At 37.0% G+C, this 24894-nt stretch overlaps 1 long non-coding RNA gene across 3 annotated transcripts; it reads left to right on the forward strand.

Moving 5' to 3' along the window:
• The first annotated feature begins 102 nt into the window (after positions 1-102).
• On the forward strand, positions 103-24855 carry LOC121324787. Of its 3 annotated transcripts, none has more exons than XR_005951277.1 (7): positions 103-690; positions 776-839; positions 3209-3285; positions 19190-19265; positions 19771-19811; positions 20521-20602; positions 24762-24855. It is a non-coding gene; the product is annotated as an uncharacterized LOC121324787 (long non-coding RNA). The 3 variants fall into 3 exon arrangements; XR_005951278.1 differs by having other exon boundaries at positions 24765-24855; XR_005951279.1 differs by lacking the exon at positions 776-839 and having other exon boundaries at positions 401-690.
• Positions 24856-24894: the final 39 nt, after the last annotated feature.

Below are 24894 nucleotides of genomic sequence, written 5' to 3' on the forward strand. Positions count from 1 at the left end.
TGCGTTTCCGGCTTGCAAAGGAAATGACGAAATTAACTTTACTTGTCCAAAAACAGCTCTATAGTGCGACAGGTTTGAAAATTGAACAGGCTTTCATTTCATAATCGACTTATCATGTACAATTAATATTTGACAAGCTGTTTTGGTATTGCTTCTTATCTTGCCAGTTGTCTGCATAGAAAACAAAAAAGAAACATACACAAACAAAAAAGTATCAATCACTTAACATTGCGGTTCTCTTTTTTTTTTTTGACAGTGCAAACTCTTTCACCCATGTGTTTTGGGAAGTGTCACAGAACAGGCAGGCAGCGCAGCTGGGCTGTGCTATTATAGCATTTTCGTGAAACGACAGTAACACAACTCGACATTTTTTTCTTGTTTATTTTTTCGTTTTGTTTTCGTTTTTTTTTTTTTTAAATCCAGTTTCTATTACCATTTTGTTAAGGAAAACTTTTCTCTTTTTTTTCGTTTTTGGGTTTATTTTCGATTTGGGACAGTGTTACGCAATCTACAGTGCACTATCAAAAAAAAAAAGAGTGTTTTTGTTATGCCCCTCATAAGTATGGCTGCCGCGTGTGCCATCATTCGTCTTTATGTAAATACGTAATGTCACATGACTGAGGTTGCGTAATTGCGGGAAAATCTGAAAGGAAGGAAGGAGAAAGAAGGTCTTCACTTATTCAGTCTAAGGTAAAATTATTTGTCAGATAAATAAATCGTTACATGTTAACCATTTATTTATTTTTAAACAGTTATTTCATGTGGTATTTTTTAGATTCAATCTGAGTGTGTGAAGAAGCGGCTTCAGGCAGTAATGAATACAATTTGACAAAAACAAAGTAAGTCTTAGGTTATTAAAGAAATCCTTGTTTTCCTCTACTCATGGATACTCAGCAGTATAAACAGGTTATAGTCTGAGGTTTGGAATGACAGGGCTATGAGTATGATGAAGTGTTTAATGATTACAGTGAGATTTTGATATTTGGTTACAGTTATAAAGATGATTTACTGTGAGCCGGTGATGTGCAGGCAATCAAACACTGAAACTCTTCCACAATTAAGAATGATTCCAGCGGACTGGCTATAACAAGCTCTTCTTTTAACTGGCTACACCGTATCTGGACCTGCTAAGAAGTATATATTACTGTATAATATTTTTTTATTATTATTATTTAATGAATGTAAAATACAATTCAGTGGATTTTGTACTTAACGTTAAGTTATGATATAAATGCCCCTTAATTTGTTACATTTCCCAGTTTTAAGGAATATGCAATATGAAAAACGTACCATTACAGCACAGTGGGAAAATAGGATCCAACTGCACAAAGTTTAAAATTATTTTCAAAATATATGTATTTCAGGTGGTTGTTGCTGTATGATCCTGTTCTTAAAATCTCAGATTTTTGGGTGATGCCTGTTGTGATTTTCAGTGTAACACTTTCTGTGTGGCATAAAAGCAGCTACATTATTCAATGTATTTTTTAGGTAGCTAATATGCACAAACTCTTCTGTCTACTGGTAGAAGCAGAAGTATGCCTGTACATGTGCCCTCCTGCATCAAGGGAATATATATATATATATATATATATATATATATATATATATATATATCATATATATATTATAGCATTGCTTTAAATGCTGAATTAATATATTATATCACTGAAGTAAAAATTTTTTATTTCAAATAAAGATCGAAAAGTTGGGAAAGCCTTTCGGACTGTGGGCTCCTGTGCCATCCTTAGCGCTCAGTTGGCTGTGCAATCTTCTACTCCACCAGAGTAGATATTTTAAAGTCCATTCTGGGATGATTTAAGTGAGTGCCCCACAAGGGCTTTTTGCAACATCAGTGTGAGCGAGTGATACTAATTTGATTATCAGTCTCACCTTTAACACAGGCAAGCTTCCCTGTAATAAAAAAAAAGTGATACATCAGACTTAGTGCATCTTGTTTGCAGCAGCAATAAACTCAACTAGATGATATTTGTCAGAAGGGAAGCTGTGTTGATGTAAAAGGTGAGCCTGATAATCAAATTAATGTCACTCTTTTTCAAAGCCCTTGTGGTAAACTAACTAGGAGCATTTTCTGATGGTATTACTAGACGACACATTGTTATGAACTTTGCAGAACTCATAATTTTTAAAATAAGTTTCAAAGAAGTGATGAAATACAGAAACTGAATACTAGGATATAGGTGGCTGAGAGCATTATTTAATTTTGTACACCCTATTTGTTCTACCTTTTACACAATAGCCTGTGTGAGGTTACACATAAAGGACTTTCATGAACTTATAGCTCCTACAGTAGTCCACATCACCAAACCATTACACCACTGCTACTGGGAACATTTGCAGTCTCAGACTATAATTGGCTGGGCATCGAGTCTGAACTGTTCTCTTGTCCCCTTTCAGTGCTGGGGTCCTTGCATTGCATTACCTCAATTTTGTGCTACACCCAATCTAGTCTTCAGTGCTGCTAATCCACAATTATATATAACAAGCAATAAACCAAACTGAACATACCAGACTATACTACAAAAAGTTAGGATGTGAGAATTTCCACCTACTGTTTGGCACTGAGTCCACCAGGTGGCAAACCCAGCTAAGATAATATTTGACCATATTAATATTGAACATATTTAATAGTGCATCTCAGCAACTTTCAAATTGAATTGTAGTAGTAGGGAAATAACATTGTAAAAGTTCAAGATACCATCATTAGTTATAGAATTATTTAACTGTAGAGCATATAGTTGGGGTTCTTGTAACATCTTGCTTCAAAATTTTTTGTACCGAAGGACTTTGCAGTACTTTGTTGTATTTTTATGTACTGTAATTTTACACAAAACTGTAAAAGTTGAGTGATTTAGTATGTTGGGCTGATTTTTTTGAGGATGTAGTATAATTTGAAAATCCCCTAGTTTGCATTGTAGAACATTGAGTATGAGAAGTGGCCTGCACCTTGCCAGACGTTACACCTTGTGGGATATTAAGGCATTTTTTTAACATGTTGTGTACTTCTAAAACTAATCAGTGGGATCTGTTTTACATATTAATATATTGAAATACAGAGGCATTACATTCAGTGAAGGCTATTTCATTTCAACAAAGCCAGATTATCATGAATGGTTATTTTCTCTTTCAGTAAAAAGATACAGTGCAGAGTAACTTAAATTGCCTTGAACAAGAGATGGCTGTTTTGCAGGCAGTGCTGAAGCATCAGGGAACACAGGGAATCGGAGGAGTCCCCATGCAAGGTGAACGGGCAATCTGGAGAAAAAGGTATGAGCTAAATATTCATACCAAGCACAGAACATTACCAGAGATCCATGGTGCAATTTTACTGTTCATGAATATTTGGAAAATATTTATTATTATTATTATTATTATTATTATTATTATTATGTTTGTAGCATTTTAAGAAAGATCAAGTGTTTCCCTTTCTTCTTTTATATAAAGGGTATGTATTTTATTTTCTGGTGGTGAGGTCTTTTGCAGGCTTTTTAACTTTAAGCCATTGATATAAAATAATAAATATTTTATTGACTGTTGTTCTGGTCTTGTCAGTCACCTTTTTGGAGTAAAATTAAGTACAAATATTAGACCCAGTCATTCTGCATTGGTAGAACATCGAAAATAGTGGGATGTCTTGCTCTTCAAAATCATTTGCATATATTTGAAGAGAGACAGTATCTATTCAGGAATACCAATATCATTTCAAGGAAATGCCCCACTCTCAGATTCCATAAATCGTACATATTGTGCACTTCTCTTAGGTACTCGGGTCTCAATGTGCAGTTTTAAAGAAATGTATGTTATAGTAAAACATGATATCTGGTACTACACTATGTTAAAGAAATGTCTGCTTGCTAGCCATGGTTTCAGATATTGTCACACTTCCTCAGTCATCCTCACCCCTTCAACGGAGTCTTTCCTGCCTCCTCTATTGACTGGCATGCTTTCAGCCAGTAACATGGCTTGACACCATGACACTGCTGAAGTTAAATTACCTGTGAAGTACAAGTATAACGTATTTCCTGTGACTACTACTTGGAAACTGATAACTTAATGCAGTACCAGATATTCTGTTTTAAAATGAAAATACATGTTTCCTATAACGTGTTTCTTTCAGAACTACGCATTTGAGACCTAAGTAGCTGATGGAGGTGCCAACACACAAGTGGAACTTTTTAATTAGTTACAATTGCTCTTGAATATTTCTACTGTGTAGCTGGCTCAGGAGACAGGATTTGTCTGTGCTTCACATGAATGTTATGCATTGTAACATTTCACTCTCCAAACTTGACATCTGTTCTGCTTGTTTGTAAACTTTAAAATGGCTTTTTTTGACATTTCCTTGTTGTTCTTTGATGTTTATTCAAGTATTGAACTCCCATCTGCTCTTTTAGCTATTTACAAATACATGAAAAAATGGAAATTGATTTTTCGGGCTAGAAAATATATACGAGAGCTTGTTTCTCTTGAGTATAGCCTCAGGCATTATTAATATCAGAGTTTTGTTTACCATTTCATCAATAGTTCCCCTTCCCAGTGATTGGTTCTTTAACCTCAATGACATCTTATTTTGACATTTCAAATGACAACATTTCGCAAACCTGCCTGAAGGAATCTTTATCCTAATTTAAAATGACAGGATATCTCAATGTTTCTGAAACCAGATACATACAGTACAGTGTCTTTGTTAGCAGGTTTTATTAATTGATGTGGTTTCATTGTTTCTGCACTGCAGCATTGTTGTATATAAATACAGCTAAGTAAACAAACATTTTGGCTAGAGCCATCCAGGGTTATTGTGGCACAAATGTACCTCTGTGAAGCCTGGCTGCAAACTGGCCACAGTGCAAGCGAGCACCTTAACCCCTATGCAAAGCCAGGCCACAGGTATGGTTATAGAAATTTTAACACCTTTTTCACCATTGTATCAGAATCTGTTACACTTGACCCAGGAATTCAAATGTTACTGAACAGGCAGACGGGTTTACAACAAAACATTTTAGTTTCCCTTTGCTGCCTGCTGTGTTGCATATATTCCCACTGTGTTCCTTCCAATAGAATATTGACTACTTTAATACAATTTTAATACTTGAATACTTTTACTATTTTAATTCCAGGTTATAAGGCAACAAAAGGTGAACATTTTGAAAGGGGTTGTAGACTTTCTGTGGTAACTGTAGGTATCATATGATACCTGGAGCTACACTAGGCTGAACAAATCTGATTACAGCCCTTACTTCTCATAGTGTTCCACTTTCTTGTTCATCTAGAGTGACATTGCCCCCTTCCCTTCAGGGCTGTCTTTCCAACCAACCAGCTCATTCTCCTAATGATTGACATGCTTTACAGCCAGTAAGATGCATGGACCAACCCAAGACACTGCTGAGGTGAAAGGGACTAGGAAGTGCAAGTGTTCCAGATTTGCCGGAAGGGAAGGCCAGCAAACTAAGAGCTTTCTTTTACCTAGTGTATTACCAGGTGCCATGTTTTATAGTGAAAGTACATGTTTGAGATGTCACGTTCCTCTCGAACTGCACTTTTTTTTTTTTAAATTGAGTGACCAATTATTATTTTTCCCCCAATTTGGAATGTCCAATTATGTTTGTTTTTTTGGGTTTTTTTTTCCACGGCAGCGAGATCCCTCACAGCACAGACGTTCTGAGGGTGTGTGAGCATCATCCAGTCTCACAAGCCTAAAGCCAGAATTGCTTTTACGCCAAGCAATCCAGAGCAGAGGTGGGCGGGCTACCAATCCCAGAGAACAGAGATCAACGCTGCTTTTTATACACTCTATAGGTGCTTGGTGTCTGGCCAGTAGGGTTCGCTGTTGCACAATGAGGAGAAGCAAAGCCATTAAATTCTCAGGATCATGAGATCAGAACAAAAGTTGGCAAGCCCTGACAAATCTACAACTTTTGACAGATCAAACAGAAGTCGATACAGCTCTCGGCCTGCATTATGCATTACTGTATTCCTTTACTTCAAACGAAATGCATACATAAAATAAATCAAGATACAAAGTATATTCCTAGGCACTCTCTCTCTCTGAAGCGCAAAGTCTAACAAATTGACAATGTACCAGTATTTATCCTGACTTGTAAATGAAAAGCCATTTTACTGCATAGTATGTCTACAAACATGTACAGTATACCTTTCCAAATTAAATGCAGGTAATGTTTTTGCTGATGGTTCTAAAAGGTCTCTGAACATTGGAGCTAGACACAAAGATAGTTAGCCATTTTGCAAGTGACCAAATAAGGACCCTGGTAAATTGTTAAAGGGATAATAGTAAATTACTAATTATTTTAGTTCAATCATACACTTCTAGAAAGCTCAGTTTGCATGCTTTCCTTTCTGCAGTCTATTATTGTCTAACTTCCCAGGTCATTTTACCTCAGCTGTATCTTTGGGGCCTCTGGTTGCAATGCATCTCAGTCATTTTCATAACATCCCATATCTCTTAACATCCTGTATGCCGCTTGACAGGTCGTCGAAGAAATAGTTTTGCAATTTTCAGGATTGTTAATTCTCATCTCCAAAGTATAAGTAGAGGATAACATTCTCCTTGTCATTACCTTAATTTGCTGTCTGATTAAAAACTGCAGCGCAGAGAACTAATTAGCTGGATGTCATGTGTATATTTAGAGCTTTAAAATGTGTCTTTCTGACTGGAAACTATTTGTCCATGTATGTAAGGCACCAACCAACCTTCAAATTTTGGAAGGGGCCAAAGAGTTGAAAGTTTACATTTACCACTGAAAATGATTGCAAATATCATAAAGTAAAGGAATGTAATAAAATAAAAGACATTAGAAACAACTTATCTTTAAAACCATTCGGATATTGTTTTATGGTTATATATCTTGTGGTTTTCAACAGGGCTAACAAAATCTAACCGGACATTAACAATTCGTGGATGGAGTCAAAGGTGTCTCATAACAGCATATCACAGGGACTCCAAAAGGGACTCCTGAAATGATAATGTACTCCTAGTTCAATATTCCCTGCACTTGGAAGCCACAGAACCGACTCTGATTATCACAGCAGCTATTTTCTGACATTGATAGTAATGGCTCCTGACAGTTTTTATTTATTTACTCTCTGCCTGGACAGACATGTTACATTTTTCAGCAGGTTCATTTTGGCCTGCTTTAAAAATAGGTTGGCATTACAGAAAACGAATGTACACAGACTTCATTATAAGACCAACCTTATCCAGCTATCAATCGGAGGTGTCTCAGAACCAGGATATTGACTGAATACATTCAGGAATGCTGAGCATGATTAAAATCAGAATATACTTGCCATTCCTTCTATATAGTGTACGTATTGGAGTTTCTACATGTCCAGTACAATGCTTGTTTGTCTATGTTGAACATTTTATCTGTTGTGGGCAACAATAGAAACAGCAAAACCTAGCATTGAAGTAATTGTAGCTAACAAAATAAAATTTCACTTTGCACTTCCCTTAGCTTTATAGGTCTTAGGTGTGCAGTTTAAGGAAACACATGTTGTAGCAAACATGTATTTTTATTTAAAAACAGACAACTGATACTACACTAGGTTAACGAAAGTACCAAGTTGGCTTGCCCTGGCTTCTAGGAAGTCTGTTACTGCTTTACGACCTTGTTCTTTTCACCCCAGATGCGTCTTCTGGGTCCGGTTACTGGCTGAAAGCATGTCAGTTAGTAGAGGGAAGCAGCTGATTGCTTATTGACAGGAATGAAGCCAGTGATTGGCCGTGCCACTGAAAGAGGGCGTGATTGAGTGTATTTAGCCAAAGTGGTCGAGCTATCTGTTCCTTCGTTGTGGTTATGAAAGGACCCATTTAGGAAACGGAAGTAATTAATTATGTTGAATGTTTCGTGTTTTGTTTGTCTGATTGTGCTAACTGTTTGTAGAGCCCGTGCTTATTATTTAAGTGTTGTTGACACAAAACTAAAGGAGCTGTTTTATTGAACTTCTATTGAACTTTCACTGTCTTGTGTGTTATTCCTGAGCATTGCAAGCCACTGCCACACAGAGTTACACACATTTCAGTCTTATGAACAGCCATCCTCCATTCCCTGTATATTTATAACTGTACTAGACTAATGTGCCTCAAACATTGTCTGTATCCGTGACAACACCTCCTTCTTCCTGATTTGGGAGCGCTTGTCGTAAACAATCCCTTTTAAATCTATAACCATGTTTTACTAAGAAAGCAGGACAGCAATACTGAACTGGATTTTTTATTTAAAAATGTTATGATAGGGCACATGGCTACAGTAGCAGGGTTTTACCAAAAATAATTCTGACACCAACAACTGGATCAGTATTGCTTTAAAAGGTCATTTCAGCAACTTGTACAACAAAAAGTATGCATAATGTGTGTTCTGCATGTCGGTCACATTTTGCCTGATTGATTCACAACATACTGCTCAAATTGTCTCACTTTTATATAGAATCTAGATTCAATTAGAAATTGGTTGGAACCTTGTATGCACAGTTTTTATTTTATTTATTTATTTAGTCTTCATTTTTGACATTCATTAACTTTACTATTGGGTATATTTTAATTAGTACATTTTTTCAACGTTTAGATACGTACAGTATGTTTTTTTTTTTTTTTTTTTTTTTATATATAGAATGAACAATCCCATCTGTTTGTAGGAATAATTCAGTGATTCAACAAACGTCTTACTTTAAAGTGTTGTACTTATGGAAATGGTAACAAAAATGTAACATCTCGATTTGTTTTCATATCTTTATACAAAACCTGGAGAATGAACCTGCACACATTTAAAAAAAATTCTCCTTGGATGTGTTCACGCAGACACATCCAATGCTTGTATCCACATCAATAATCACTCTTGCAACACAACTGCTATATGTACAGGCTGGCTGTATTGAGCTGAGAGTTTTACATTTAAATCTTTTTCTATGACCATTTTGTTTTTTGGTAACTCGAGGAGTTTTCCTCCTTTTTTGTATACAAAAGCTTTGAATACAGTATCCAAATATTTATGGAAGCGTGTGGGCCTCAAACTCCTCTGCATAGTCCTGATTCACTGGTTTTTCAGCACTGCACGATCTGTGAAACTTGAAACAGGATGCATTTATTGCAGGCATGGTTAAATCTACAGAGAACCAGCACAGATGCAGGAGGGAGCACTGAGCACTGACACAAACACTGTGATGTAACGACACACAGATTGTAACAAATGCCTTGAAGAAAGCTTTGGATAATATTTATTTCACTATGTTGCTGTTCATTCCCCTGCTGAAATGTGATCATCAGGGTATGTGAATAAAAATGTCAAAAAAAAACTTGTGCTTTATGTTAAATGCGTAGAACTCAGGAGACATTTAGAGTAAAGTAATGCTTAATGTAAAGTAAAACTTTAAGTTTTTCAACGATGGGATGTTTAAGGCAAACCGTCCATTTTGCATATATTAATGGGCATTCACACCCATAAAAGTCATTAATTACCCCAAGAAAAATTTATTAGAATATGCTTGAGAACCATGTTTTTTTTCTTCCAATGATTAATAATACAAATTAAGAAAGCAAGTTTTAAAATAAGGAAGTTATGCTTGCTTTTTGACAGCTCCACAATAACATTCCCTTAACAAGTTCCTAATAGCAATACTGATGAGGCGCAGTTCGTCACAGTCAGCTCTGATGTGCTTACGATGAGAGTTTATTGCTTATGCCATTATCTTCCTGCTGTTATTCATTTGGCTGTGAGACTACATTTTGTATATAACAGCATGTTCAGCTTGGGATTCATTAGGTTTATATTTTTTTTGTAAGATTCCACAGTGAGAAAGTTTCTGAAATGTTTTCTTAACCGCAGATGCTGGTGCAAGAGTTTGCCAAGAAAATACAGGTTACACTGTCAAGTCAAGTAACACCTGGAACTACGCACATCATCATGAAAACGGGTAAAGAGCGATTACCGTTGTTGTTTTTCTGAACAGTAGCTGTAAGACGTTTGCAGGTCTTATTGCAGAAATGGTCAAAGATCTGCATAGACATTGCAGCTGATTCACTCAGGAACCATGAAAAACCATGACGGAGGCTTATTTGTTATCACCGCATCCGCTCATAACATAACTACCACATGGCATAGCTTTTCATGGCATGCTCTAGTGCTGTTCGCTAATAACTGAGACTAGTAATCAAGTGTGTGGGATAGCCATTCTGTGCCCTGCCTTCCAACCCAAACAGTATTGTATGACAAGTTATTATGTAAATCACTGTTTTAAATACTTAACACGATATAAATAAATAAATAAATTGCAAACTGGGGGTGTGGGTCCTCAGTGACTCAATGCACTGTGTTTAGAGAGCAGGGTGAGGTGGCTCGTTTCAATGCACTGTGTTTAGAGAGCAGGGTGAGGTGGGTCTCACTGTTTAGAGAGCTGGGTGAGGTGGCTCGTCTCAATGCACTGTGTTTAGAGAGCAGGGTGAGGTGGCTCGTCTCAATGCACTGTGTTTAGAGAGCAGGGTGAGGTGGCTCGTCTCAATGCACTGTTTAGAGAGCTGGGTGAGGTGGCTCGTCTCAATGCACTGTGTTTAGAGAGCAGGGTGAGGTGGCTCGTCTCAATGCACTGTGTTTAGAGAGCAGGGTGAGGTGGCTCGTCTCAATGCACTGTTTAGAGAGCTGGGTGAGGTGGCTCGTCTCAATGCACTGTGTTTAGAGAGCAGGGTGAGGTGGCTCGTCTCAATGCACTGTGTTTAGAGAGCAGGGTGAGGTGGCTCGTCTCAATGCACTGTGTTTAGAGAGCAGGGTGAGTCACGCGATCATAGTTCAAATCCAGCATTGGCACAACCTTAGTTTTGATCCCGCTAGACCTGAGATTTTCTTACTCATTTAGTTTATTATACTTTTATAATGTGTTGCAACTTTAAATATGAAACTTTTGTTTCAAATATTTTCTCTCTGTTTACCTACTGCTTGAGCCTTCTTCCCCAACTAGTTCAAGCCAGGTTTCAATGCTCACTAGTCAACTATATTTGAAACTAAACCCCTTAAATTTATATTTGGCTTGTTTTTGTATTAGAATGCATTTTGGGTAAATGCCTGCAAGGCTATGATGATTACCCCCCCCCCTCCATTAATAATATTAGTGATATAATTATTATAGGTTATTTTATTATAGAACAGGCTAATATTAGCTATTGTTTAAACAGGGGTACGTTTCGTATAAGTCCCATCTAGGTAACATTACAAATAAGTTTGTACAAAATTGAAAAATAATATTTCCATTTCACACAGTTAACTTGGAACATTATGTGCTAATCTTCTGCAAAAAAAAAAAAAAAAAATTGGTATTAATGAAAGTTGTTCATCATATCAGCTGAGTTTCTGCATAGCAACGGCACGCACGGATGTACTGTTGTCTGGTATTAGTGCAAGTGCCATTGAGAAACCTCAAACCAAACCTACATGGTCTGAGCAGCAGCATACAGTTTTTCCTATTGCATACAGAGGTGTGTTCAATAATGAAGATAGATGGATTGATTGATTTTTAAAAATATATATATTAACATACATTTTAACTACGTGCATATTTTTTTATTAAACATTATCTTTTTTTTTTTTAACAAACAGACCTTGCACGAAAAAATAATTTAGTTACCATAATTTCTCATTAGTGGCAGTACAGTCCCCAATTTACTGCCTATTTACAGTAAATAGTACCCATCTCCTCTATAAAAATACAATAAGACGAAGCAGGGCTCCAGTATACAGCAAGCTTGGGGTTTCTCAGTATTTAAACACTAAGCAAAGCAGATTCATTCTTTCAAATTTATTCAAAACCACATTTGCTCCAGTGCAAAGTTTTTACCACTTGAAATAAAACAAAGAATTAGCATACTAATACAAAATATAAGCAAACATCCAGATTTTCCCCAAAAGGAATAAACAGCTAATGCTTAATGACGGTATCTTTCGAAAATCTGCACATCATTGTTTTCATCAGCTGCATACATGCCCTCATGGTCAAATTCTTTGCAGCGTTGTTTAAGTGTTATGGGTGATTTAAGCATTTTAGAAACAAACGTATCTTCACTTTCATCACAATTTTATTTCCCGAACAACTTGATCCAAATTATACATCTGTGCAAATGAGAGTCAGCGCTTCCGTTTCCCTTCAGACCGTTTCTATGGTAATTGAGCCTTGACAACTATGATTGCAAGTATTTATTTCACACTAGAACTTCCGCGGTTATACTCCTACCTAGAATAGCCGCTGGCGGTCGTTATGATAGTTACATGTTAAACACTCGATATTAAAATGAAAGACAAACTATCGGGTACAACTCAAAAGTTTTATTCAAGCACATCGTATCAAACATCTGCGCAGCCAAAACACCCTATTTAAATGAAAATTAAACATAAAAGGGCTTATTTTCTAACTTCCCACATATAAAGCACTACTTCAAAAATGAAAAACTATAATACAATAAGCATTTCAAAAGAAACTGGTGTGTAAACAGGTATATGTTTATACAAAACTGTAAATGATTTAAAAAAAAAAAAAAGTAATGTAAAAAAAAAATAATAACTCTATTGCAATTGTAAGGTGAATGTGCTTTCAGGGAAATGGACTTCAAAGTAGCACCCTAAGGAGCACAATCCACACAGATGTAACACTTCTTAGCCTTTCCTGTGCATTTACCACATATATCTCTTTCACATTGGGCACAAATATCAGAAGTATTGTTTTTATTGCATTTAGTTACCTGGCATGGTTGTTTTCTCTTGCATGTGTAATTGGGTGCAGCACTGAATCTGCAACTGCCATGGGACAGGTCGTGGGATCTGGTCAAGTGTGCGGCTACCCGTCCTGATGGGGGTAAGCCGGCACTATTGTACACAGCAGAGACTGTGTCTGAAATCCAGTGCGACAGTCACTGCTTGGAGAGGGGCTGTCCTAGGGTCCGTATACTGTGAAGAGCTGGTCAGCTCTTGTCCTATCCACATGCCACCTCAATGCCTGCACTGGGCAGAGGGCGTTCAATCTCCTGTGCTATTCTGAAGAAAAGAGAGTTGGATGGAAAGATTCCAGTTCCACAGACTGGTTCATGTGGAAGGCTGTGATCACCTTAGAATGAAAAGCAGGGTTTGTACATAGTGACACCCTGCTATCATTATCCCAAATGCGCATACAGGACTTGTGCACCGACAGCGCCTATAGAGCTCACTGACCTGCTTTGCGGAGGTGATATCCAAGAGGAAGGCTGTCTTCATAGACTGATACTTAAACAGGGCCTTTGTGAGAGCCTCCAGTACAATATGAAGGCTCCATTCGAGGAGAACTTCCCTGTTTAGCGGTATAATCGCCGAGCACCCTTTAAGAAAATGGATTGCCAAGAAACATGCACCCGGAGATACAGAATCAACGGGGGCATGGCACTCAGAAATAGCCGCCAAATACACCTTCAAGAAGGTGACCTATCTGCATCCAGCAGTTCTTTCAGAAACTGATTTGTTTTCCATCCGGACCAACACATGTGCCCCTTGGTGCACTTGGAGAAAGTTCTGGAGAGCAAGGTAAACAGCCTGCAACTCCAGCATGTTTATGTGCAGGGATGTCCAATGGCCCGACTAGGTGCCGCAGACTCCTCTAACTTCCCATACTGCCCCCCAACCCGAGTTGTCTGTCATCACCACTGATGGTTTACTACTACTCCCATCCACACGCCTTTGCGAAGGTGAGAGGTCCGCCTCCACCAGCGCAGGGCTGCTGAACACAAGTGAGACACTGTCAGCCGACTGCCTCTGTAGTGCTTTGGATATAAGTGAAACACACTGAGCCACGCTTGCAGTGGGCGCATGCAATGTAAGCCCAGCTCGATGGCTGATATGGCTGCGGCCAATAATTTTTGACACAACCCCAAGGTAACCTCCGATCCCTGCCAAAACGGAGAGGCAATCTAGTAATAATAATAATATAATTATGTTTTTTTTTTTTTATTTTAGTTGTAGTTATTCGTTTAATTTTGGTTCTGGCTATTATTACAGTTAACTATATATAATTTTAGTTATTACAATTATCAGAGTGGTGATGACCTTGAAATCTGTCAAGGTAAAAATAACTTGGAGAATGCCAGGCTACACCTCTTCACAGTTCAATCCTTAGGCTTGCCAACCAGAACAATGTATTCGTCAGAGATCTACCGTTTACTAGCCAAGTCTTGCTCTACAGCCCTTCACACACTTTAGTACTGATTATTATACTAGTAGCAACATTGTGATTGCTGTATTCATTTAAGTTATTAGATAATAACTTTCCCAAAATGAACTTTATAAAATCTTCTGTCTCTGGACTCTTTACTTCATAATGATACATGCTTGTATTGAGTTTCAAAAACCTGTGGGTTGCAGTTGTGGCAGACTAATGTATTAGAATTGAATTAATGATGAGGTTTATGGTTTACACTACAATGTTCTTTTTGATTTATTTTGAATATGAATACTGCAAAACTTAATTAATGTTTGCTGATTTCTGCATATATTAGATGTTAGCCTGATGTGAATAGCTAATATATACCTTCAAAATATTACATTACTTTCCAAAAATCTTAGGAGAAAAACTTACTTTTTAAGGGAGCCCTTTTGACTATCAACAGAATCCATTATTCTTAAGTAATTTACCTTATTCTTGAACAAAATATATCTTTGTGATAACATTCCCTTTACGTCTGAATCCTGTGTCGAACAGATGAGCATTTAACTTAACGGATTTAGCATTTATAAACTGGAAAACACAATCACCTAGTAGTAATGATTAGCATCAGTACCGTATCAGCTAGAAATTCTGTCCACTTTCTGAGTCTTGCTGCCAAAAGGTTAATATGGTCCCCTTTACAGGGATGTCAGAGTTTTGGTTTACTGCTGGCAAATCAGTCAAGGTGTAGCGCTTGGGTCTTCTGTAGTAGCTAAAACTTACAGCAAGCAGCAAAGTCTACCCTCTCTCTCTTATGTTATAATAGTTTCTTCTCATTAGCACTTTAGGTGGATAAGAGGACTACGATTCGAAACACAACAGCATCGTCAAGTTTGAACTAGAGGGCACTTTTATACCATAAGAGACAGGGTCAGCTGTACATATTAACTTATTATAAATCATGTCTACATTTAATTGCCATTATCCATGTCTTTTTTTTTTTGGTCAGCCGGTAGTCTGCAATGCAGGAGACGACACTTATGGCAAATTAGGATGTACCGAATGTTTGGAAATCTGATTTATAATTTCAGGAAGCAACTGTATGTTTCCTTCTCGCGTTTTCACAAAGTGAATTAAATAAATGCAAGATTCTGTAGTGCAATCCAGCTAAAGTAATTACAGCTACAAATAAAAAAACATTGAACACCATTGATATGCTTGATGTATGTTCCATCATGACATTCATAACTACTTACTTACATACAAGGCTTCTATTGCCTTTGCTTTGTTGTGTAATTCTCATTGTGTAATGAAAGAGAAAGGTTGCTGTACTGTCATTAGCCTTTATGATACCTCACTGTGGATGAAATGCGCAGCAAAGAGGATATAGTGGAGGCATATGTACATTCATAGTTCTCCTTATATGCACTATTGTTCTCCACAATATTCTCTTGACATTATGTAGCTGAAGATCTTGAGAGTATCAGATTCTGGGGGTATAGTGGGTCCCTTTTGGTCTTTCCATCTGTATGTCACACTTTTTCATTTTAACAGGAGAATCACTTGTCACATTGTAATTTAAAATGTACCATTTCTTTTTATGTTCATTCTGTTCATGTATGTTGTGGTTTGTAGCTCTAATTTTGAGTTGATAGCCATTGTGGGGGATGTGCAGTATGTTATTGACATACAGTTTTAGTTTTTCAACGTTTATCGTAAAAAAAAAAAAACCCAAAACGAAGCAATTGACCTTATTTAAAAGTTTAATTATCCCTATCGGTACAATGATGAGAGGAATAGAGATATTTTAAACACATGTTTATGTACAGTACCACATTTATTCCTCATATTTTGAAAATGTACGTATTTAGCTTGGTACTGAAGCAGAGCTCTGCTCCAGTTAAAGTAGAGATATGCTTCACACAAAGTTAAAGCCTTCAATTGTGGTATCTCCTGTATTGCGTACAGTGCTGTGAATAATATACCAAAGAAATTATACTGTATTGGACTAAGGTAACTGCTACTTGTGCTACCTTAATTAGTAAATGCTGTGTTGTGTTTTTTTGTTTTGGTTCAGTAAAGTGATGTGCAATATATTTTACTGAGTGCATACCCATTTACTGGTAACTCTTGACAGGTTGACAGTGTTACAGTATACAGTGGATGTCATTTTCAGATTGTAAAATAAACGACACCAGTATTTCAGTATACAATAGTCATTTCAGGTCAAATGCATTCTCCAGTCTTTGAGAGGACTATATAAGGCACTGTTGAGACCACACTTAGAATACTGCATTCAGTTCCGGTCCTCACATTGTGTAAAGACACACATTGCATACATTGAGAAAAAAAAAACTGGCGTATGACTGTAGTCTCATTCTGTCAGTGTGACAGATTTTAAATGTATATTTCCAGAGCATGTTCTTTCAAAACAGATTATCCTTGTTTTGACTGTATCATACTTCAAACTACCACATATGGAGTACTGTACAAATGTTTCACTGGAGGAAAAATGAAACAACATGGAAATCCAACAACTGTAAAAACATTACAAATCTGAGTGAAATATAACAAATGCTGTTGTGTACAGAAGGTAACAGTGAGATTTTTTGACTATTATTACCCAAAAATAATAAATTAAAAATAACGTTCCCACACTGACCAAATTTCAAGCACATACTATAATTTCTAATCAGTGTTGTGAATCTTTCTTAATAAACAACTGTATTAGAATTATCAAGAAGCTTCCGTTTCCATGGAAACTGGTTACAATCCTTGTGATAACATTCCTTTGTTTTCAGCTGAGCAGGGTCTTTAATGATTACACTTTGTTCTCAGCATGTGCACATGTCAGAGAGTTCTTACTCATTCAGAATACTAGCTGTTGTGATGGAGAATGTGTAGGCTGAGCTTTAGCACTCAGGTTTACATTACAGTACGCTGGCTCCTTCAATTATTTGAGATTAATGTTGCTTGTAGGTGTCTCAATAAGTAGGTATTGCTGCAATGCAGAGAAAGGAAATTTGGCAGCAGATAATATCCTGGCACAAGTTATATATATATATATAAAATAATGTGGTATTGTGAGGGTACAAGAATGAGCAATACTTGAAGATAATATCCTTAAGGAATAGAAAGAAGACAAGCATGGAATTGACAACAGAACTGACAGAAGGCACAGGTGGTGTTGTCCATCAAATCAACAGTACGAAGGTCACTCTTGAAATCAGGATATAAAGGATGTGTTGCAGTAAGAATACCTCTGTTAAGAAAGGAACAAGACTAAAAGGCTAAGATATGCACAAGAACACAGAAATTGGACTATGGAACAATGGTCAAAGGTGCTTTGGACTGTTGATGGATGGATGACGACACCGGTGCCTTCTGCTGGTTCTTTTGTCAATTCAATGCTTGTCTTCTTTCTATTACTTACGGATATTACCTTCAAGTGTTGCTCATCTTTGTTAGACAGCTCTTCCAGTCTTCCAGTCCTGGATTTGCCAATTACAGATGATGTTTCTCTGTACTTGTTGATTTTGCTTCGGATACCACACCTTGAAAAATCAAATGATGCAAGCTGTTTCACTCAATGTTTGCCAAGGTTGTTATAAAAGTAGAAAACACTAGTGGCTTTGTGTAAATTGTTGATGCTCATAATGCATCAGAGTAGAAAAATGCAACATGTCTAAGACGTTTTGCACAGCAGTGTATATATGTAACAGGTTAATGCACTTAGCCATTACACATGATTTCCAACTCTGTCACCATTTTTCTGGTACAAAGCCCAGCTCAATGTCATAATGTACTTCTTTATCCATCACAGCCCACACTTTTTATAATTTTTTTTTTTTAATTACTGCATGCCAAATCAGTCTGCCTTGATTGTTACACTGTGCTTCCTCCAATTTCTCATGAGGAAAATGCAGCAATACCAAAGCGAATGAGACACTCTATGGTAAAAGTTAATCATTTAACCATTTTAGATACTGTGATCCTTTTTTTTTTTTTTTTTTTTTTTTTAATCTGTGACCTTTAGTTGTTTTTGTGCATTTTTGTTTGCTAGTGAACTGTTACATTAGGGCCTTATCGCGCACTATATTCTGCAGTTTTTAATACTTTGGATATGGTTTTAATTCCAGAAACTGGTGTTGTTTTTTTAAATATTTTGCTTAATTGCGTTGCCTCTTACGTTTTGCACAGTGCTGTGCATGGGTAACATTTTCATTTCATTGTGCTGTTTGGTTGTTAATGGGGAATTTTGCATGCTGCTACAATGCGTACTGGATTTAAACGTATTGTAGCACTGAGCTGAGGGGTTTCCGGGATATAATGAGACAGACAACAGTTGCGGTTCAAAGAAGCCTTCAACCTCTTCCCACCGTCAGACCCCACTTCTTTCTCAGGCTGTCATCTCCACACACACCCCCAAGTCCTTTCCCATTCCTCACTCATTGGTCCAAAACTCCCCACCCTCAGTGATACAGTCACACACAGGCAGTCTCTCTGTCACACCAGCACCACAACACACAGAGAGCTCTAACAGATCGGAACAAGAATAACGCAGTTTATTTACAGACTACTCCCATCCCCTTACCCAGTTTATAATCTGGTCCATTCCCACATTGTCTTGCAAATCAGCTGCCCCCAACTACAATGTGTACTGTATTATAGTCCACATGTTGTCCCTTTTGGCAAGTGATATTTTCAGAATCCTGTTGTTCTGAATTAAAATACTGCTTCTGTTGAAAAGTATTGTACCAACAAAACCAATACAGTAGATCTGATTGGAAGCCAACTTATTTTAAAACGCAGTCCTTTCAGATGTGTATTTTTCATATTGTATCTTTTTCCTGTGTTCCCTGAAAAATGGACAGTGGTTGGAATGGGCCAAAATGAAATAATCAGATATGCGTCACACGCGTTTAACCGTCACTGAAGTCAAAATTTTATAGTGTCGGATAGGTGTGTCGGATAAAGTCAGTCATTACATTATTCATTTCATGTACAGGTTGTGAGCTGGTAGGTGGGAGGACGCTGAAGTACTTCTTGGGAATTGCAGGAAGGAAGTATTGTCAGTTATCAATGTGAGTATATGTAGGAGCTGTAGTGCACTGTAATTCTCCTTTCCTGTGTGCTACAATTCTAATTGGTTAAATTAAAGAGTTACAGAACAGCATGCATTGTTTACAAGAAACACATTACGCTGCCTTTGCAGTGTCCTGTGTTGTCCATAATGGCGTTATAATATTAAAAATTGCAGACTATTGAAGTTTTTATTCAAACATCATGGCTTTCTATTCAACTGGGGAATGCATGTCTTAAAAAGCACTCTGGAACATTCACCAGGAGAAAGAGAATTTCTCTTTTAAGGATTGGCGTGTATCCATATTATTATTATTATCATTATTATTATTATTATTAATGTCATTTAGCAGACGCTTTTATCTAAAGCGATTTACAGACACTAGGGGATGAACTGTGCATCAACAATCAACAGGATTCAGTTTTATGTCTATTTTTTCTTAATGCATTTTTAAAAAGTGTTTTGAACATTGTTATGATCGTTAATCTTCATATTCTGTTTATTAGGGATTGTGGAATTCTTTAAACAATGACAAGTACTTAATGAGGTGGGTAATTGTTTGAACATTGCTTTCCGAAATGAATATTGCATTTTACTAGACATTTTTAAAATTATTAATTTTACAATTAATGAATCTGTTTTTATCAAACCCCTGGTTATAATAAACAGAGTTGACTTTATCAGGAGTCCACCAAAAATCAAACAAAACCAAACATTACAAAACAGAAATTCTGATTCAACAAACATGCCTGATTTGCTTTGGAACATAACTATAGGTATTGCATGTATTTACTACAATTGTGTTTACTAATACAAAAAGTATGATAATTAAAAATATAGTGATATAGGACTTAAATGTACTTTTAAAATTATGCTTGGGCTTAGAAAGTACATGGGTTAAATCATTTCAGATCCCTTTGTTCGCTTCATATAGGTGTTAAAGTGGATGTATATAAATTGTTGTTAGGTACCTACTTTCATTATATCTCAACATAGAGGTGCCACTGAATAGATGTGAGATGGCATCTAAGGTAAGTGAAAAACCTTACTGAAAAAACATTACATTTTGTGTTGTGAAAATAACATCAGTCATATCCTGTGTGTGTCCCTCTCTCTCTATTGTGTTGCAGAATCCAACCATTTTAAAAGGAAGCTTATGGTTTATTTGACCCAGGGGGCAAACTATTTCTTCTGTCTTCTACTGCTGCTGCAAAGCAATAAAGTAATAATAGTTTTTCATCCTCTGTGTGTGGCAGGCTGAGTTCAAGGTGAGGAGAGATATCATCAATGGAAGGAATCACAAAGGACCCAGGAGAGCTCGCACAACCATGGGGAAAGGTAGGGGTAAAAGATTGTTAATAATCTTAGGATTTAATGTCCTTAGTGTTAGTGTTGTGACTTTGAGATGCCTTGCTGAAAATAAGTGTCATCCTGTAACAGGGCGAAGAGCCCTGTACATATATTATTTATTTTTAGAACGGGGCCTCCCTCTCCGCCCGTGTCTTATTTGTGTTATTTTGTATTTGTGTTATTTGTATTTGTCATCATGTATGTTTCGTTTTTGTATGGTGTTGCAGCGTGGATGGGAAGCCCCATCCACATTAATAAACCCGTGAAGAAGGTGGCCATCTCCCAAATTTAAAATATATAAATATATTTATTGCTCTGCGAGCAGTGTTTTTGTTAACTTTTATTTTATTTTGTTATTTAAATAAACGGTTCACGACGCGTCTTTTTGCCCTGCAGTACTGTGTGCTTTTTTCCTGCATCCTGGCCTGACTTCACCACTCTGCCAACCTTGTCACACATCCCTACATCATTATCATTGACTAAACATTTAGAAATACTTCAATGACACATGTTTCAACATGTTATCAGGGCTGTTTCTATTATATTAATAGACCAGTAGAGGTTTGTAAGTCCAGTAGACTGTTGGTTTGTATCTTTTTGGGTTGTGCAATAATGACTGTACCAGCAATAACAAACCTCATCATGGTGATTTGCAGGTTATATTGAGGAATGGGTTAGCACAGAGCTCTTCTCCAGGTCCGGTTAAAGCCCATTCTACTAGGGAATCATCCTGCCAATGTCTGCCAAAAACGCACAAACCCACCAACCTGCAGCAGTGATGCTCAGTTCTGAAATAGTGCTTTTGCAGGATTATGGATCCAATGTTAACAGCTGTAGCGATTTGTCAGAAGTCTTAGCAAGCATCCTTCCAATCAGTGCCCTTGGCAACTCTGCAGGGCACATGGTTAACCATATAGATTTTTTAAACTGCGTTTTCTCTCCCAATAAGCCCATACGTTAGGAAAATAGGATTTTAAATGTCAGTACACTTTTGCTGTTTTTTTCAGTAGTATTTTGAGTGGGAGGTTTCCAGTTACTGCAGTTTGCAGTTTTAGCTGTGGCACAGGGCTTGGAATCCCCTGGCTCAGGAGCTGATTGCAGTAAGCACGTAAGTTAGACTTATCTCCCAGGTCAGATTTGAAGTCGGACTTGAAAATAGGTCCTTTTGCAAGGTGGACTTATAAACGGTGTAAGTCTGATTTACTTTTGAAGCCTGGGCTTGAAAAAGTAAGTAGGGGTGTTCGGAAAAATATAGCGTTACACGTCCCCACGTGTTGCTACAACTGTTTAAATAACGTACCTGTAATTTTTCTTTTCATTGTTAACATCCTGACAACTTTTTACACTTTTAACTTTAAAGTCTTTCAAAGCTCTTTTCAAAATGGTCGTTGTAGTGCACTGGTAGTGTAAGGATTATTGCCCACATTGTCAAAAGGTAACAGCAATAACGATCCATGATGTGATACGGAACAGAAAAGCAGAGCGCTTGTTATGTGTTTTTTTTAATCGCTTTTCATGCAGTGACTTTGAGGAGAAGTCTCAAACCCCAGTGTGGTAGAGCGGACATTTTGAAAAGAGCTTTGACAGACCTTTTAAAGTTATAAGTGTAAAGTGTTGTCTGGATGTTTACAATGAAAAGAAAAATTACAGGTACATTATTTAAACAGTTGTAGCAACACGTGGGAAAGTATAACACTATATTGTTTGGAACCCTGCTACTTACTCTTTAAAGTCAAACTTGTCACTTCAAATCAGATACTCCTAAACGATCAACCGGAGTAACACTGAATAAACAGAATCCTTGTATCCCAAAGTTTGAATTTGACCTATATTTAGAATAAGCTTGGTTAATTTCATGATAGGGCTATTTTGTCGTGTTATATATAGAGATAATTTAATTCAAGTATTATTTCGGATATTTGTTCGTTTTTTAAAAAGTAATAAGCCATTACATTGCTCAGAACGCAGGCAGAGACAGCATAGCAGCAGGGGCACGGGGCTTGGCCGTGGTCCCTTTGTGTGTGCCTTTATTTTACAGCAAGATGTTTCAATATGTAACAGGTTAAAGTAGAAAAATATCCCATGATTAAAGAATACGTTGTAGACCTTACTTTACCCAGTGAATTACCTACAAAACAAAGGATGCCATTAGCAGTTCAAGTTAAACGTTGTTTTGTTTATTCCCCAAATAAATAGTACATAAAGTTGACACTGCATTTTATTTTATTTTTATTTTTTCATTATTTGCCATTGCCGTTACTTCACAGTAAACAGGCCATAGACACGTTTTCATAAAGAAATAACATGAGGTTTGCTTGTGCCTTTTTGTAGCTGAACAAGCAAATGAAAACTGAAATTTAACTTTAAACACTTCAAATAAAACACACGTGGAAATGGTGTTGTAAAATGGAGGGGGGGGGGGGGGGGGGGGGGGGGGGGGATCATCGTTTTGATTCTCGTTTATTACATTCCACATCGCAGAAAGTCACAATAAAAAATATGTCATATATAAAATCTATGTAAAAATCACTACGTAACATATCCAGGAAGTTGGGAACTGTTTAAGTGGCGCATTTCAAAAATAATTGCTTGCCTTTTTTTTGTCCCATGAGATTGACTCGCTCCAAACAGCACAACACGTTTTTGACCCAGATGGCCTTCCACAGAGATCACTATGCGTGCATAATCTGGTTTGTTTACTTTTTGCTGTGTAAAACCTTTTAAAAAGGCTCAGGAGCTGCTGTGTTGATTCTGCGTTTTTTTTTTTTTTTTTTTTTTTTTTTATTATATATATATTGTGGCGAGCCTGAACCCTACCCTCGTGCATAACACAATATTAGTCTTGCATAAAACTGAGCTCTTTTTCATTTGCCATTTTTTAAACCGTCTCGCTACTTCTTGTGAGATGGTAAATAAGTGCTATAAGTAATCTGATATTTGTATCCGAATGCATGTCAAAAAATATTAGTTTGAATATTCAGAGAGTTGTCCCAACACTACTGAAATATAAGTTTTACGTGAGATTGATCATGCATGACGGATGGGATAAATGCCACTGCCTAAATATCAGGTCTGTTTAAACAGTTACATGGAAAAGTAGAGTGTTTTAAAACATTTGCTGTTTGTGCACATAGATGTCAAAATCCCCTCATAAGGATACGTAGATGTAGATGGCTGAAAATTAATGTGATTTGCATTGCTACTTGGTGATATCTCCTTAACAACAACCAAAACAATATTACAACAACTACAGTAAACACTGCTAGGTACAGGTTTGAAACATTAAACATTAATCTACAACTTGTTTTAATGTTTAACACTGCATCTTTAAATCTCATGGACTCTATAGTCCCATCTACTGCAGATTGGAGTTTACGCTCCCCTCAGAGAACAGGCCTGACAGAGTGAATGGCAGTTGCACAGAGAAGGGAAGAAGTGTATGGTAATCATCTACTGAAGTAGAGTAATGATATTCGGCTGGGTTGAGGGAAACAAACTTATTAGCCTAATAAGTTATTTATGTGATAATTATGGAACTTCGTCAAATAAAATTAGCTTCTTGGTTTCAGATAAATTAATCCTTTTTCCCCCAGTTACCATATTTGTTTTAATAAAGATGTAAATTCAGTTGAATATGGTCATATCGAATAATATTCTTTTAAGAATTATAACGAAAATAACTGAAAAGGGCACGTGCCAGTTTATTATCATTTTAGAATTCCTGTTCCCACTTAAGTCCAACTTCAAGTCGACTAGGTTAAGTCTTTTATATTGCAACTGTCTCTCAAGCTAGACTTAGCCTAGTCCGACTTGACACAAAAGTCTGACTTAAGTCCAGTTTGAAGTCAGACTTCAGACCGACTTTATTGCAACCGGCTCCAGGCCTCTGATGGATGAGGTCTATATATTTGACAGGGTGGCAAGAAGGAAGCCATTACTCAAGAAAGCCCACCTTGAATCCTGTTTTGAAGTTTGCAAAAAAAACTAAAAGTTTTGTGGTCTGACAAAACAAAAATGAAACTTTTTGGCCTAAATGCAAAGAGTTATGTTTGACGCAAACCCAATACAGCGCATCACCCAAAGAACACCGTCTCTACTGTGAAGCATGGTGGTGGCAGCATCATGTTATGGGGATGTTTCTCATCAGCAGGCTGGGGCACATGTCAGAATAAAAGCGAAAATGAATGGAGCAAATTACAGAGAAGTCCTTGAGGAAAACCTGCCCTCTGCAAGAAAGCTGAAACTAGGACGGAAGTTCACCTTTCAGCATGACAACGACC

Source organism: Polyodon spathula, chromosome 12 (assembly GCF_017654505.1).
Source record: "Polyodon spathula isolate WHYD16114869_AA chromosome 12, ASM1765450v1, whole genome shotgun sequence".
Taxonomy (NCBI): Eukaryota; Metazoa; Chordata; class Actinopteri; order Acipenseriformes; family Polyodontidae; genus Polyodon; species Polyodon spathula.